Source organism: Bidens hawaiensis, unplaced genomic scaffold, assembly GCF_021521415.1.
Source record: "Bidens hawaiensis isolate Kalapana, Puna unplaced genomic scaffold, B.hawaiensis_p1.1 tig00000237_1, whole genome shotgun sequence".
Lineage (NCBI taxonomy): Eukaryota > Viridiplantae > Streptophyta > Magnoliopsida > Asterales > Asteraceae > Bidens > Bidens hawaiensis.
The window spans coordinates 2,146,289-2,164,263 of NW_027491021.1; the positions used below are offsets into that span (position 1 = coordinate 2,146,289).

A 17,975-nucleotide genomic window follows, 5' to 3' on the forward strand; every position below is an offset into this window, starting at 1 on the left:
ATGGAGCCAACCAATATCACCATGTTGAACCAACTTGATGTTCAAAACAGTAAGTGTACCCTAAAGGTGCGTATTTTGAGAATTTGGCGGCTAAAGGACAACTCAAAACCCGGGCAAGCTTGGTCCATCGAAATGATTGTTCACGACGAAATGGTATTGTTAATACATTCATTAATTTACTATATTATTCATACAACTTTTTACTAATCTTAATAATAATTTGCAGGGCAACAGAATGCAAGCCTATGTAAGGAAGGCGTGCATTCCTAAACATGATCTTTGGCTTGCGGAGAATAAATCTTTGATTGTTCGGAAGGCCTCACTCGGTGCAAATATGTCTACTTACAAATACATAGACTGCCCACACAAACTTTGTTTCACAGCCGAGACCCATCTCTCAAATTCCTACGAATTTGAAGGTCACTTGTATGGGCTGAAATTTGTTAATGATTGTGCAAGATGAAATGGTAGTGTTACACATTCATTAATTTTAGTATATTTTTCATACAATTTTGTACTAATGTTAATAGTAATGTTTCAGGGTAACATAATTCAAGCATTTGTAAGAACGTCATGCATCCCCAAGCATGATGTGTGGCTTGGTGAGAATCTTAGGAATTTTTTAATCTTAGGATTTTTTGGATGAGAAAGAAGATTTCATGGATTGAGTATTACTTGATAAGATATATTTTTTTTTATTTTTTAATATTCATGTATATTTCTTTTTTAATATTGGTGTATATTTCTTTTCACAATCTATGTAAGTTAAATGATTATATTATATTCCGGAAATGAATTCTAATTGATTATTCTATAATACATTTAAGTTAGATTATAATGTGCATTAAATTACCTATAGTAGAATAATCATTACTCTATTGTTTTTGTCAATGTCCAATTAAGTCACAAATATTCCGTCCAATTTAAAACATCATTATACTTTCCAATATTATATTAATTTACATTTTTAGATTTATACACATTTAATATGGTATTATAGAAATCGATTATTACTCACCTATACTTAGTTTACAATAATTTATTATTATACCTTAGTATGAAAATGTACAATTTAAAAAATATATAGTTTGACTTTCCATATTTGTTAAAAAAACCGAATTTGAATAACTTAAATAGCTTAAATTCAAACCAAATCCATTTTAATGGAATATTTGTAACAAAAAACATTACAATGTTTTTTAGCATTCATATTATTTACTTTACATATATGGTTCACAACATTATTATTAATATATATTTTTTTGCATTATTATTCGTTAAAGTTTATTCAATATTAATATAGACTATTTTCTCAAACTTTAATATGATAACCAAGTCTCTATAATTTCTATAAATATAGATTACAGTTTTTCAAAATACATAATGATATTTTCAAAACTTTCTATAATACACATCACCCACATTTAATATTATTAAATGTTAATCAATAATATTTATCAAAATATGCATCTAAATTAATGACACTTTAAATTTTAAAATTAAAGTATTATTTTTATAAAACTATCTAACGATATAAATTTTAATATATAATAAACAAGTTAATTATTTATTATATATTAACTTAATACATAATCCATAATTAAACATTTTCTTAAATTTAATTTTATGTATGAGATTTTTAAATAAATGACTTCCTACATTTCCATAATTCACAAATTAGAATCTTTTATTAATGCTACGTAATATTTTTTCAAAAAGAACTCACACGGTTTTTTTCAGTTTGGGAATACTATGTTTTGAAAGGAATATTTACTCCTCTTGGTCGACTACGATTTTGAAAGAGCAACGTGTTTTAATATTGATAATTTACTAATGATGTATTGTTTCTGGACTGTTTGGAACAGAGGTTTAACACTGAAATGGTATTAGTAATATTATAAATGTTATCATATTATTTTTTTGATAGATTAAAATACTTTCTTATTTTTTGTTACTTGAATGGTTGAAATGCCCGAATTAAACCAGATTAGCAATGGTGATATCCAATCCTAAGACACCGTCAATGCAATATTGGAAACTTTTAATTTGTATGTTTAATATATGTGATATGGGACTGTTACTTTTGTATTTTTAACTTCTCTTTTGTTATGAAGGAGATGATATCATTTGGTAAGAATAGTGCTACTCATATGAAATTATTGAGACAAACTTTGTTAACAAATCTAAAGAGAAACATCGAGGATATTTATGACAGTGTTGACGGTGCAGTTTCAAAATTAGTTACTAAGTCTATGACAAAAGATGTTATAGGTGATGTTGGGATCGGAAGTAAAATCTTATGAATCATTTTATATGTTATTATTATAACATATATGTTTATTTAAACTTTTGTAATTGTTTATAACATATGAATCCATTTTGTTTATAACATATTAATTATATTAGAGTTGTACTTTTAATTTCAAATGATGCAATTACCGATTAACTAATATTCATGACATAATACCTTATAATTTGAATTTGTAGCAGCCAAACAAGTCCAAGAGACTCACAATACAAAGTTGATCATTTATTTCAAATTTCATATTGTTTGAAGGAGATGAAGGTTGTGGGTTATAGTTTACTTTTAATTGGTAGTTTGGTACCATATTATTCTTTTGTATTATTATATTATAAATATGTTTTGGTATATTGTTAGTTCAAATACTAGCTAGATTATTTTGGATTTGGAACTATGACCCGTGTTTGAAAAAATTAAGTATATTTTTTACAAGTTCTTGTGTTATTATTTTTATATTTTCAACCGTGTGTAACACGGGCTCTATAGAGATATCAATAATAACGATTATATCAATAATAAGCGTTTCCTTAAATATACTAAACTTTCATTTGTTCGTTTTATATCAATAATAATTGTATTACTAAATTTATCGTTATATTAAATAAAATTACTTAAATTATGTTACACTTTTAAATTGATTGGTATTAATTAATTTTTAAAATTTCTATTTTCATCACTACTAAATTAGCATGTACGGAATATGACGAAAAATTTAATCTCCTGAGTAGATACAATTGTCTAAATGGGTAAAAAAATATAGCTACAAAGGAAACGGATTAAATGGATACACATTGAAAGAAACATAAAAGTTAAAGAGCACAATCTATTAAAACAATATTATATTATATTATTATTATTATTATTATTATTATTATTATTATTATTATTATTATTATATGTATTTAATAATTATTTAACGTAATTTATCCACAAATAAGTTATAAAAAACTAGACGTGAGAGCTTTGGCTAATTTCCTTGATGATATATATTAGGAATTACTATATGTCAACTACACTTGAATGAGAATTAATATGTTATTGAATATTGATTAAGATTTTATTTTAAAGATCAATTAATTATAGTATTATGAAAGGCTAAATTTAGGTTTTTGATTGTTATATTGTTACCTACAACACTTTTTAAAGTGAATATACCATTGCTTTATAACTTGCAAGATTCATACATTATGCATTTAAAGAATCAAATATGTATATTATCTACTAGGTTATTGACCCGTGGGCGCCACGGGTGGAAACATATAAATCGTGTAACATCAACCGGTAATATGAAAGTGGAAAACATAATTTCATACATACATGTGGAGACGAGAAGATGATATACAATTGTTAATAAAGTCGGTAACAAAATAAAAACTTTATTAAACATAACTTTCAAACGAAAATAACATGCATTTTACAATTATTAGATAGATTAAAATGAGAATTTCATAAATTACAAAATAGTTCCTTATAAACGACATTTGTAGTTTTATTTGTAATTTTTCCTTCCTTGTCAAATATAAACATTTTAACACCGTATCTACTCTTCACTCGTGATAAAGCAACATATAGTTGACCATATGTTTAAGTTTTAACAAAACTAAATTTCTATTTTCATCACCACCAAATTAGCATGCGCGAAATATGGCGAAAAGTTAATCTCCCGCGTAGATGCAATTTGTGTAAATGGGTAAAACAATACATCTACAAAGCACAATCTATTAAAACAATATTAGATTATTATTATTATTATTATTATTATTATTATTATTATTATATGTATTCAATAACTATTTAACATAACTTATCCACAAAGGAGTTATAAAAAAAATGGATGAGAAATTTTGCCTAATTTCTTAAATGATATATATTAGGAATTAACTATATGCCAACTATACTTGAATAAAAATTAATATATTGATTAAGACTTTATTTTGAAGATCAATTAATTAATTATAGTATTGTGAAAGACTAAATTTAGGTTTTAGATTGTCATTACAGTTTGTTTTGTAAAATAAATTTAAAATATACTTATAAAAAGAAATGTCTTAGATATTGTTCATCTTTTAACATTGATATGCAACAAATATTTAAATTGATGTGTAAATAAACACGGGTACTATCTTAGAGTAATAAACATTACGGTTATTGATGTGTAACAAATGTCTTAAATAAAGTTCATCTTTTGAATCAACATTGAGATAGAAGTTTTGTTGAATCAAAATTGTAAAATTGTTTTGTTGATTTAGAGACTAATTTCTTTATTTGCTTATTATTGTACTCATGATATAAGTTATAAAATATTTTAATTTTTCATTTATCTTTGTTAATCTTTGTATGTTTTTGTATTTGATTCAAATAATCTATGATGTCTTATAATTCATATAAAATTATCATTTACTTATAAATACAACATTTGCATTTCATTATTTATAAATACAACAACGCCATTATAGATATACCAGATGATCTTTTGATTTGTGATTCATCCGATCCTATTTCTGATCTGATTGATTTTGTATATCTAGCATTATAGAAAATTTAATGATATTTCATATTTTCAAGAAATGGCCATACTTGCACCTTTAAATGAGGTTGTCCAAGATATTTATGACAAATTTTTGTTTTTGTTTCCCGAAGAAGAAGTTAAATATCTCAGTTTTGATAGTATAGACAAGTCTGATAGTGTTAGTCCTGGTTTCGATCTAGCATTACACTTACTGGATTTTCCAAATGGTTTAAAGATATTTGGTATGCCTCATCATAGATTGGTTCTAAAAGTTGGTGTGCCAATAATGTTACTAAGGAATATTGATAAGAAGAACGGTTTATGCAACGAAACCAGATTATAAGTAATTAACTTGGGGATGCGTTTTATCGAAGTAAATGTTATTTCAGGTACTGATATTGAGTTTCGTACTTATATAACTCGTAGTGGTATAACTCCTTCAGATAAGAAACTGTCATTCATATTGAAACGAAGACAGTTTCCTGTTGCAGATTGTTTTGCAATGACCATTAATAAAAGTCGAGGCTGATCACTAGCAAGAGTTGGCATATACCTACGATTACCGGTGTCTACACAAGTACACATGGTCAACTATATGTGGTTTTATCAATAGTGAAGAGCAGAGACGATGTTAAAATGCTTATATTAGACAAGGAAGGCAAAGTTACAAATAAAACTACAAATTTGGTTTATAAGGAATTATTTACTAATTTATAATTGTAAAATGGATGTTATTTTAGTTGAATGTTATGTTTTTACATGATTTATATATTAGTTGATGCTAGAAACGTGTGGATGTTACGTGATTTATATTTTTCCACCGGTGACACCCACGGGTCAATAACCTAGTTTGAAAATATAAAAAAAATTAAAAAAACAATGAAAATGAAGCAAACGGATCGTTGATGCAAACTAGTATAGATTTCATACACTATTTGTGAAAGTCAAACGACCCCACATACTCTTTTGTGAAATCCGAAGATTATCACAACTCTTTGCATGAAATCCTTAGATTTCATAGACTCTTTGTGAAAGTCAACCGACTTCACATACTCCTTTGTGAAATCCGAAGATTATCACAACACCTTGTATGATATCCATAGATTTCATACACATCTTTGAAGTCAAACAACCTCATATTCACCTTTGTGAAATCCGAAGATTTTCACAACTCCTTGTATGAAATCCATAGATTTCATACACATATTTGAAGTCAAATGACCTCATATTCACCTTTGTGAAATCCAAAGATTTTCACAACACCTTGCATGAAATCCATAGATTTCATACACACCATTGAAGTCAAACGACTTCATATTATACAACCGCCTTAATCCTACTCCTTGTTATCTTGAATGTGGTTATGATAAACCCTAGAACACTTTAGTACCGTATGTTTACTACTCAACTAGTATGGAAACTATTCTCAATCATATTCAATGCGTCAACATTTGTATTGAATTCAATGCGTCAACATTTGTATTGACCTCTTTTTAATTTCTTTTTCCTTTTTCTTTCATGCTAACTAATTTAACTATAATATTGTTTCTTCCAATAACTCTTAGTAATTAAGTTTTTAAAAATATCTAAAAATATAGTCTTGTTTACTTTTCTTTAGTGAACGCACCGGTATAAATTTTATTAAAAACAAAGTGCTTTGATGAATATAAATATTTTTTTTTATTTTTTTAATTAAATATATTGTTAATTTTTGAATAAAGTTATTATTTTTATGTTTCTAGTCACTATAAATTAAAAAAAACAACATTATAAATTATATTTATCTAATATAAAATAGTGTAGGTAGAGTTGCTAATGAGTGAAAAATTTGGTTTAGTTGGGTTGGGTAAGTGAAAATGTGAGAAATTAGTTTTATAATAAAGGTTGAGTTGAAATGGTTTGTATAGAATGAAGATAGTTTTAAGTCGCTTCGCGCTTATAAATAACTAAAACATCATTAGAACTAATATTTTTTTTATTATTTGTCAGTAAATATATAACTTACGATAATATAGTAGTTGCTCCTTTTCTTTTAGAATAAAATTGAAAGTTAAGTAACCAAATTGAGACAAACTGAAAGTTGAGAGACCTAATTAAGACAAAACAAAACATGTGTGACTTAATTTAAACTAACTTAAAACTTGGTTAATATTCTATAGTAACCTCATGAAATATACTAATATACTTGACAACAATGTTGTAAAAATGGTTAGTCGGGCGGTAGGGTAGGTACTGCGATTAATCGAATCTCACTTTAATGTAAAATTTTCAGTATATATATATATATATATATAAAAGATCAAGAAAGAACTCACCCTTAAAAAGAGAACTAGAGAATTAATAAAGAAATATTTTTAATTTGATAAAAAATATTTTTAATTTGTTTTTCTTTCATCTTTCTTATACTTTGTTAGTCATCACCATGACTTAAAATATAAAAATTAAAAAAAAAAAACTCGTTGTAGTGCACATATGCAATACATCTACTTTTTTTTAATGCATATGTGCACTAGTGTCTATTTTGATATGTGCATAGTGTTAAATAAAATATATCCAATTATTTATATTGCATATGTGCAAAAGTATTATATTATATAAAAATTTTTGAAATAGTGTATATGTACAGTAGTGTTGTATTACATATATGTTATAGTGTGTATTGCATACAATTATTTGAGTTGTATCTTCATATATTCAATAGTGTGAATTGTATACTGCAATTGTGTTGTATTATATGCATAAAACACTGTTGTATATGTGCAATACACATTATGCATATGCACCACATCGACAATTTTTTTTAAGAACAATATTATCTTATTATGAGGAAAGAAAAAAATCATAATTTTTTTTAAAAAGTTAAAAGTAATTCTTTATTAATTCTCTAGTTCTCTCTTTGAGAGGAGTTCTCTCTAGATCTCAGAGCATTCTTAACCTTATTCCCTACCATATATCCATATATATTATATAATTACACTAAAATCACTGTATTTTATCTCATGTTCAATTAAATAATATTTTTTATACCTTTATCATTATCTTTTCTCTCTCATTCACTCACAACCACTTTCAGAAAATATTAAAAATTATACGGTGTGAACAGTGAAACCCTAAATTTAACTTTTCCACTCAGCGGCAGGCCAAAGAGCTCTACAGTAGTGCCTTGCAAGATCGTAGCTCGTTCACCTAACATGGAAAAAAACTTGGTTGAAAGCCTAACAACGAGAAAAAAGAGTCCCATGCATCCTTTAGTCAATGCGAGATTGGATAAAAGGTAACGTATAGAAAGGATTTGCAACAGAGAGCCTCAACAACAGTTCTTAACCCACACTTTTTGCTTGTCAATTGCATTTCAAGTTCCCGCACAGTTGATCCAACAAAAAATAGAATCTAGTCTTCGTGAGTCTATACCAATATTACTCTTTCTTTAAATACTTTATATAGGTTATGAGGAAGCCTAATTTCCTAGAAAGAGAAGCGTGATGAAAAAGAACATGGATTAAAGGATAAAAGGAAGATGGAAGGGGTCGTGTATGTATGACGGCGGATACTCAGGTCAATCTTGGTAGTGAATAGGTCATTGGAGAGAAGAATCTTTCTATAGATAGAAGCAAGAGAGTACAAGATCAAAAAGAATGCATTAGCATTAGTATCATAGAAAAGAGAAAAGTGGTTTCTTTATCGTGGAAGTTGAATGGAAAAGGGGTGCTTTGGATCGGGAGTAACCACTAGTGATAGGGAAAAAATCGGGGGGGGGGGGGGGGGGGAGGGAAGGGCATGGCATAAGTATTCATGAGAAGCTCATTAGATTTCTCTTACTCAGCACTCTGATGATATTTCTTTATGTTATTTCTCTTGGAATAGGAGGAATCTCCTTTTTCATTTCTATTATCTCAAAAGTGGTCGGCTCCATAGCGGCGAAGGGCCTATCTAGCTGTTTGAAAAAAAGTGGGGGGTGCTTCGAGCGCTCGTAACTGCGGGGGTCGAAGCCAATATGATGTTGTCGGGTGGGGAAATAATTCCTTCCAATTCAGGTTCCGGGGGGACCATCATACTCGAACTTATGGACGAAAGATTCGTTCTCGATAGGAGTGTTGATGGAGCCATTTCTCAAAACATCAACGGAGGGCACCTCAACCCCTTCTGCTGATGCAGGGCCGCCCCACGAAGGAACTGTTGTCCGAAATGCGATCTTAGAGTCGTCAATGCGAAATCGCATTGTACGACTCGAGCATGACAATAGCCCTTATCTATTGGATAAGGGAAAGGGGGCCTCTTGGTCGGACATCAAAAGGGAGCTGTATCATGCCCCCTCTTAGGGGGAGTATAGCCGGTTAGTCTGTTTGTAAAAAAGGGACCTCTTGCTCCGAGAACTCAAGCATGAGGATTTACGCCTTTAATCAAAGAGTCTTGGAGCAGAATCCTCCGGCCCTGTACAACCCGCAAGAAGTCTTTCAAGAGATGTTAGATGAGCATGGTGACTAACTACACCGGCTCCAGTGTAACATCCCCAAAATTTCGATCCAAATTTGACAACTTAGTAAATTTGAAGGATAAAAAGTATTCTCAATACAAGTAATGAGAAAATTTTAAATAAGGAAATAAAAATATATCATAAGAAAGTTCATCTCATATTGAAGAAATGGGAAAAGAGAATCCATCTCACATGGAAGGATGGAATAAACTGAAAGCATTCCATATGGGTATATATAGGAGAGATGAAGTCCATCCCACATGGAAAGTAATAAAATTCGGAAGCTCTTTATAAGGAGATGAGTTTCCATGGTAATATTCTTTGATGCATAGCATGCACCCAGTGGTCCTGGCGAAGGGCGCTTTGATGGCGCACTTTGCACTTCGCACGCTCGCATCACCGCGAGCCACTTGAGAGTCGCTTTAGTATTTTTTGAAAAATGGAAGTAAGACCAAGACATGTCAAGTTACCAAAGACAAGGGACTAAAAGTGAAAAATTCGAAATATTGGTTCTTCACACTACGCGAAGAACCACCATCTGACTACTTTGCACTACGCGAAGTAGCCATATTTCATGTATGACACGTGTCAGACCACGTGGCGCCACGTTGCAGCACCAGCGATAACTCATCAGCTACAATGGCGGTTCGCCCGACGTGAACGGCTATATGCGAGTTCATTCGCGCGACGCGAAGCAACACAAAAATGGCTATAAATAGGAAGGTGTACAACACATGAAATCTCACACCAAAAACACTCTCTCTCACACACTTTGCATCTTTTTGCGTGCTGAGCATCGTAATGCGTGCATGTCACACCCCGAACAAAGGCGGCGGAACATGCCGGGGTGCAATGGATTGCTCAAGAACATAAGACACTATTTAAAGTGACAATATTAAATCAACTCATTTAAATTCATAAAATCATAAATAGTCACATAAACTTGTTCATACAATAACCGAATTCCATCGTAGCAATTAATATATTGTTTGTTTTGCTAATATCCTAATAGTCTTGATAACGTTTTTCTTCAAGTTATCGAGTCAACCTAAAGTCAAACCTGTAACATTGCATAAAATAAAATTTGTTAACACAAAGGTTGGTGAGCAATTTCATAGTTTTGAACATTAAGTATATAATAGAAAATTCCACAACTTGTATACAAAACAATAAATAATAGCAACAATTTAGATAATGAAATCGTTAATAATAATACATTAACGACACCTTGCTATAAGGGAATGCCAAATAGACTCGGATTTATATGAAATCATTAATAAGAATACATTAACGACACCTTGCTATAAGAGAATGCCAAATAGTCTAGGATTTATATGAAATCGTTAATAAGAATACATTAACGACACCTTGCTATAAGAGGATGCCAAATAGTCTAGGATTTATGAATCAACCAACCAAAAGCGGTAAACACATTAGCATATAAGCATGTAAGCATATAACACCAAATCGAGCATTTATTTAAGTAAAGTATACAATAAAGTTTGTGGTTTAAGACTCAAGTATAAAACATTTAGTTGATTAAGTATGAAATGTCACCCCCAAAGCGAAAGATGGAAAACAGGGAATGAAAGTACTCACATTCAAGTAATAAACTTGAAATATTGGTGATTTGGAGATTAGCTGGAACGACAAGTTTAACGAACAAAGCCTAAAATAAAAGAAGTCTTATATTAGAAAAGTTGCCTTGGAAGTCTTTAAATAAAAATAAATGGTAAGAATGTAAACAATTAAAGTTTAGGATTTAAAATGTAATTATTTAAGAAATTATAACAATAGTCCTTTAAAAATATAAGTTTACTCGAAACCGGGTTAAAGTATCTAACCTTAATATTTACTCAACCTATGTTAAGTAATAAGGTGGGTAAAAGTGCAAGAATGCAAGTCCCTTTATAATATAGATACTAAAAATACTAAAACGGGTTTTTAACGAGTGTTCGGGTTGTTGGTTCGGGTCTTGATAATTGGTAAAACCCAAAGTCAACTTTCCAAAATAATAAATGTTATGAGATAACTCAATAAAATTTAATAAGACTTAACCAAGTATGTAGTTCTATTTCTTTAGAACTAGCGACGTCCGTTAAGCGAGTGTTCAATTTTGTCGGTCTAAACTTTGTTATAAGATCAAGTTGGACTCAAGATCCCAAGTACTTTAAGGAAATAATTAAAATCAGTTTATAAAGTATTTTTTAAAGAAATATACAAGCCTTGATAGCTAGAAACACACTTGTGTGTCTTAAGCGAGTGAAATCGGTTTAGTTCGGTTTGGTTCGGTTTCCAACTTGAAATAAGATCAAGAATGGTTACCACATGCCCAAACATCAAAGAACTTGTACAATAACTTATAAATGATGATACTTAAGTTTTACAACCAAAAAGTTAAAAATAAAGTCTTTAAACGAAAGTTCGGTTTTCGGTTTGGATCTTATTTCGGGTTAAGACCGAGGTTAGATATCACAAACCCATAACCATGGAACTTATAAAAATGATTTTAGAAACTCAAATCTAACATAAAGCATGTTTATACAATTATTTAGCAAAACTAGTAAACAAGTTCGGTTTAAGGTTTCGAGCTATTTACGGTTAAACCGTGGCTAGTCTCTTCATACCCATAACCATAGAACTTCATAAATATGATATACATACTAAAATGAGCAGAAGTTAGACATAGTTAGTAAGCATAAAAAAGTTATATAATTATATACATATCAAGGACCACGTGAGTCCTCCATAAAGCCTTGCCTTACGAGACCCGAAACTCCATCGACGGAGACCGGGGAAGTGACCACCAAAGGTAACAAAGGGTGTATATTATATATATGTTGTATAAAAATCTTCAAGTACTAATAAAAGCTAGCAAGTTGATTAAAATGAAAGACTATGGTCAGTTTGACTTTTGAAAGTCAAACTGCCAAGAACATGAAGAACAACCTTAAAATCTTAAGAATTTGAGAGAGAAGATGAAGTGTGAGTAGAGATCAATGGAGAAGAGAGTCTTGTATATATAGGACAAGATGGAAAGGGTTAAGCATGAGGTTTTGTAACATCCCAAAATTTCGAATAATAATATTTTATATATTATTTCTTATAATTGACAAGTCTACTTAAATTGTTAAAGAAATAATAAAAATATTAATGGGAAAGATAAGTAGGCTAATTAGATGAATTAATCATGGACTAAAAAGGAAAGATGAGCCTTAAGTCCATGGGCTTAAGGGAGTATAAATACCCCCTTAAACCCTAAATTTTTCCATTTCTATCCATCTTATCCATCTTATTCTCTCTACACACCATAAAACACACACACGCCTAACCAATTGCGGCAGAGAGAGAGAGAGAGAGAGAGAGAGAACCAAGATCAAACAGGCAAGATCTTTGATTAATCTCGGTATTCCAAACAAGATACACGATTCAACTTCATAACCAAGCTAGCCGTAACCTAGAAACATCAAAAGGTATGTTCTCTTTGATTAAAGGTTACATTTTTATGAATGATTTGCCATGAAACTTGACCCTAGAATAGATCGGGTCTAGATGTTTCATAAAAACACAAACTTGATGATTAAAATGAACTTAATGGACCTATGGAAATATACGGCTCAAAGAATAAACCCTAGATCTAGCCTATAACGTTTTAACACTATAAAGGTCCAAGCTTTATGGATAAACGGGTTAGATTTTGATGAAAGGTTAATGAAGGGTGTTAAACGGATAAAAGGGGTAGAAGAAGGTGTTAAAATCTTGTTATGGACCATCAGTTAATTACCAGAGCTGAGAAAGGGTTGAAAGATATGATCTGGGAACATCAGACCTGAGTTCTCGGCCACCAAGAGTTCTCGGTCAGAGCTCTCGGACCATGTGTTCTCGGTCAAGAACATGTGTTCTCGGCAACCATGTGTTCTCGGTCAAGATCATGTGTTCTCGGTCAAACCTGGAATCTCGGTCAAACAAGGGATCTCGGTCAACATAGGTCCTCTTCTAAGGGTTCTCGGTTGACCCAGTTTGGCTTGGGCCTGAACCCAGTTGGACCCAGATGCTATAATGGGTAGTTAGGCCTGACTTAGCTAAGTCCACAAGCTTAAGCCCATGTCCTATTTAAAACAAACTAGCCCATTATCTTAAGTTAAATAACAAGCCCAACTTAGAAATACATTGGTTAAATAAAATACCGACTAGATTAATTATACGATTAATTAACGAGAAAAAATATATTTAAAAGCTAGCCGTGCTCAATTAAAGAAGGGGATAATGATTAACGGTGAACACAACAAGATCCAGGTGAGTTTCTAGCCCCATTCCTTGTTATGTTTTCGGGGCTGTGTGCATACTCGATGTGATTTGTTAATACACTTATCCTAAGTGATAAGTGTATGCCCTATGTGATATACATGAACGGTATGAATGATTGTTCTCGGAACGTGAACGATCTTCGGATTGCACGTACTGTCAAGTTATGGTTATGAATATGAATGCAATGTAAAATGTATGAATGATTGCTTGTCGGTACGTGAACGATCTTCGGATATTGCACGTACTGCCAAGTTATAATTATGAATATGTATGTTATGTATGAACTATGAATGGTACGTATGTATGTTATGAATGAATGTAAGAGATAGAAAGGTAGAAAAAGGACTGGACCCTAATAATATCCAAGGCAGAAAAGGGACCGAGCCCTTTAATAATCTCGAGGCAGAAAAGTGACTGGACCCTAATAATATCCAAGGTAGAAAAGGGACCGAGCCATTTAATAATCTCGAGGCAGAAAAGGGACTGGACCCTAATAATATCCAAGGCAGAAATGGGACCGGACCCTAATAATATCCGAGGCAGAATAGAATAAAGTAAAGTAGAAATTTGAATTATGAAAGTATGTACGTATGTATGTATAGTATGTTATGTCATTAACTAGAACTCACTCAGCGTAGCTGACTTTTAGTATACACGCATGTGATTAGGATGAGACAGCTCGCTTGAGAGGAACATGTGGCATTGAATAAAAGGCTGGCATCGAAAGACTCGAGACGTTTATGCTTAATATTATGATAATTTGAAAGACAAGATGTTTATTTTAAGACAAGTTATGGATTAATGTAATGTTTATGAAAGTTTCTATATTCCGCGTATGTTTTTATTAACTTTGGTGAAAGAAATATGTTGATGAGTAAATCAAACGCCCTAATGTGAGGTACCGGTAATGGGGCCTTACAGGTTTAATGTGTAAAAGTCGGATTTGGATAATAGAGTGTAAAGCATAAACAACAAACAAACTGATCTGATGGTCATAGAGATACGTGATGGGCATTTGGCCACACCCATCGCGTATCACCATGGGGTGGGTGGCCAGATCTCCAAACTTTGCAAAAATGGCAGTTTTGGCCCCTGAAGTTATTTTAATGGGTTTTTAAGGCATTTTGAGGACCAAAAAGGATGTTTTTGAGACCCGACAAGTATAAAACAAATATGTAACATAAAATCCTTCATTTTAATCATATAGAAGGTTTTGGTTTACAAAATGGGTCGGTTTACGTTATAAACAAATACAAAACGAATATACGGTTGACCCGAAATTGACGTGTGCCACAGTATCTCCAAATTTTTGGAAATTTCGTCCAGAAATTAAAATAGACTTAAAGTAAAGAGGTAATTACTAACGAATGTAATTTTTTTTGTAAAGCACTTGTAAGAAAAACTTTTTCAAAAAAGAGTAACGTCAAATCATTGCATGACTCGAAAAACGCCACAAATGAGAAACAAAATAAATACACTTATATATAGGATGTGCCGGTGGCGTATCCACCATGCCTTTATCATCTTGCACTTATACTGTTTTTCTGCTATCATACTCAGGTCCGAGTTATCGCACACAACCGCACTTACTATGGCTTCCATATGGGGATTTCGATAATTAAGTGTGCACCCATATTTATTTAGATCGTCGCATGGTCCACATGGTTCGTCCCATTGTGTGGTTTAAAAGGTATTTTATTTTTGAAATCTTAAATATTAGAAACGTACATAAACTCTGTTGAATTTTTCCAATATTGACAAACCAATACCAGCGGTAGGAAATTTTGGGGTTGACTTTTAAATAAGTAGGAAAAATGGGATAAATAATTGAAACAACTAAAATCTTAAGATATAAACCAAGGTGAAAATAGAAATTCGGTCTAAAATAAGTAAAGACGATCGAATAAGTAAAAAAAATTTAGGGTAAACACTATGAAATAAGATTTGAAGTTAAAAGTCATCAAGATAAATGTCAATGTCTATAGATCGAGGTAATAAATAAAATCGATAAAGGAAACTCGATAATGAGGACTCCGATAAGTGTAAATGAGAAAAAATCCAAATAGTGAGTACATGAGGTTGGGATAAACAACGATACCATTAGTAATAACATCGTACGATGAGTTTCATACGTGAACAAATTTGAGGTTATAAGTATTTGAGGATATGATTGCGTGAAGTACGATTAAATATCATGAGGATGAGGTGAGTTCTATGGGGTGATGTATACATGTATCAAACAAAAGTTTTGATTAACTTGACAAAACCATCGATGCAATGTGATAAAAATGTGAACACAGCTCGCATTGTGAACCCATTTACATGATCATGATTATAGAGTACGGTTCCCAATAGCGCCAAAACTTGCGGACAACCATACATAGGCCGCTGATTGATTAAATGAAATGATGTGGAAAAATGCATAAAATCGTGTCTTGCCTGAAAAGCATAATACTCAAACATGAACAACATAGTCATGAAAATATCGTTTAAAATGAAAACGATTTTTTTTAGCGCAAATGAGATTTTGAAAGTAGTACACAAATTGTTATTGAATAACTTAAATTCGGTCATGAATAATCAAAACACAAAATGAAATCTCATGTGCATAAAATTACCATCGAAACATCTCATCAATTGAAAGGAAAATCGTAATAACAATGAGACTCGGAGTAATGACGAATTATGTAAATCGCGTATCGTATACTCTTTTGAAATTGTAAAAGTAACATCGAAAGTGAAGTCTCAAGTAAAGCCATTCTATTGTTTCCAAGAAAACGTATATAATAACAAAGCATTGCGGTAACGCGTAGTTAGAGAAACATTTAGATGACTATCAAATGAAAATCTTGTAAGTTAAACTGTTTAAGGAATTTTGCATACGTAAAGTTGTTGTGATTATAATAAATCATGAAATAAATGATGCTTGAGAGGTAATAATTCGCATAAATCGTTACCGAACAAAATTCATGTTACAATATCTAGTGTATGAAGCATTTATGAGTGTGTCCCAAAAAGATTTGTAAAGCCATGATCATTGAATTTATACAAAAATAATGAAAATTGTAATTTGTTATTGAATAAATCTTGAAATCAACATTCAAAATGGAACCTCGTATTTATAAAGTTATTATGGGATTATCACCTTAGGTAACAATATTTATAATCTTGAAAACGCGTATGCAATTGTTTAATAACCTTTGAAAACAATTCCTCATAATCGAATGTTATTGTCACGACAATATTATATTCTACAAAGATGATTTATAAAATATAAGCATAATGTGTAAATCGTTAATCTAAAAAGAGTTTAAAAAAATGAATATTTTGGTACAAAAGGTAGTTATAAATACACTAGTTGTAAATATATAATAAAAAAAATTAAGGGAAAAATAAATCTTGCTTATGTATGGAGAGATTTTTAGGCTTTGAATAGTGAATGTTTTGGAAATTTGGTGAAGAGTGAGTGTGTTTCGGGTGTCTGGCGAAATTGGGTTTTCTTGAGTTGGGTTGATGGGGGTTTTTTGAGTTTAGGTCGTTTGAGTGAGTTAGGTTTAGATGACTTGTGTGAGTAGTGGTTGGGATATTTGGATTGAGGTTTGCTTATCTAAGTTCGGGTTAAGTTGATGGGTTGGTTAAGTCGACCTTGACTAGTTTGGGTTGAGATTTGGTTTATACATGTATTTTGCAAGGAGTGTTTGGGTTATTATTTTGATATCAAACTCTATGGTTGGATGGAAATGGTGTGGTGACATAGTTTGTGATTTGACATAGCATGGGTCGAAAGATTTGAGTCATAGCTGGGTAAACTTTGGTTTGTATATGTTCAAGGCATTTGTGGGTGTGTTTGTCGGTGTCTTTGAAGTATCGGGATAGTAAGTTTGATAGGTTTTCATGGCGTAAAAGTGTCGGTATTTAGGGTTTTTTGTTGGGTTGATTTTTATACATCTTGGATTTGCATGGGGTTTGAGTTGGTGAGGGTATAACTTTGGTATGTTAGGTTTCGTTTATCTTAAGGAAAAATTTGATTGCGTGGAAAAACCTTTGAAGTGGAAGGATGGTTTGATTTAAGATGGTAGTTTGAGATGGAATACAGGTGTTTGGAAACTTGTGGTTGCGTTTAGGGAAATTTTTGACTAATAATAAGTTTTAAATTGAAAATAACGTAATTAATAAATAATGTTAGAAACATTCACGAAACTTTTGATAATAAAATTACAAATTAATATATATATATATATATATATATAGGGAGAGGATCATGAGAGAACTCCATTTTATGGAGAGAACTAGAGAACTAATAATGAAGTATTTTTAATTTAATTAAAAAAATATTTTTTAATATTTTTTTCTTTCATCCTTCTTATATGTTGTTATTCTTC

The 17,975-nt window shown here is 31.1% G+C and overlaps 1 pseudogene; it reads left to right on the top strand.

Annotated features, from left to right (window-relative positions):
• On the top strand, positions 1-9,344 carry LOC143611496 (uncharacterized; annotated as a pseudogene).
• Positions 9,345-17,975: the final 8,631 nt, after the last annotated feature.